Source organism: Penaeus monodon, chromosome 19 (genome assembly GCF_015228065.2).
Source record: "Penaeus monodon isolate SGIC_2016 chromosome 19, NSTDA_Pmon_1, whole genome shotgun sequence".
Classification (NCBI taxonomy): Eukaryota; Metazoa; Arthropoda; class Malacostraca; order Decapoda; family Penaeidae; genus Penaeus; species Penaeus monodon.
Genome location: NC_051404.1, coordinates 17,057,475 through 17,058,362, shown reverse-complemented (window position 1 = coordinate 17,058,362; position 888 = coordinate 17,057,475). Strand labels below are relative to the sequence as shown.

General features: G+C 50.0%; 1 pseudogene; it reads right to left on the bottom strand.

Annotated features, from left to right (window-relative positions):
* Positions 1 to 196: 196 nt before the first annotated feature.
* The window catches only part of LOC119585108, a 1,158-nt pseudogene continuing 466 nt past the window's right edge, over positions 197 to 888 (bottom strand).

Here is an 888-nt window from a genome sequence, read left to right as displayed (position 1 = left end):
CCATTTACAATTATTTAAACATTATTTCAGTTCTTCAATTCTGCATGATAATAAACTTAATACCATGTACAAAACAGTTTTATAAATATCAAACGAATATTAGCAACAATATCATGCGTATAAATATTCTTTAGCACAGATATTGCAACGACCGCAGAAACAGGAGACCATTCATTGTATCATAAAAAATACACACTTACGAAAATGCTTTACTGATAAAAATCTATACAATGTTTTTTTTTTAATGACAAGCCATACACCTCAGCTATACAAGGCAGGGCGACCAACCCTGAAGGGCTCTGTCGCCAAGCCAAAGGAACATCACGCTCAACGACCAGGATGAAACGGGGGGAGAAAGAAGGGACGAATGAACAAAAATGACGATCGATTAAAAAAAATAGAATCAGAGAGATATTAAGTGAGAAGGCAAGAAACCGTGGCGACTGCTATACCAGCACAGCCATCCCCTGGCCCTCTCTCTCGCCCCTTAGTAGTGGCTGCGAGCGACGAGGGGCTGAGCGTAGCCGTAGCGAGGGACGTACGTGGACACGTAGTCGGTCTCGGAGTGCACGATGGGCTGACCCGGGTGGAAGGACACGCCCACGGGAACCTGACGGTGGGCACGATCGGGTTGATCACGGCGTGGGCGTGAGCCTCGTGGGTGGAGTAGGCGAAGTTTCCGCCCAGACGATGGCTCTGGATGATCGCGGAGTCGTGGGAGGGGGCGCGCACGACCACGGGGCCGCCCACGAGCGGCTGGTGCACTGGGCCCACGTAGCTGGCGGCGGCGCAGGCGGCGAGGAGCAGGACGAGCATCTGAGGTGGATTTGGTTGAGAGGCTTTCGTTTGTGGAGAGTAATTTCTTTAACGTCGGGTGGTGTTAACATT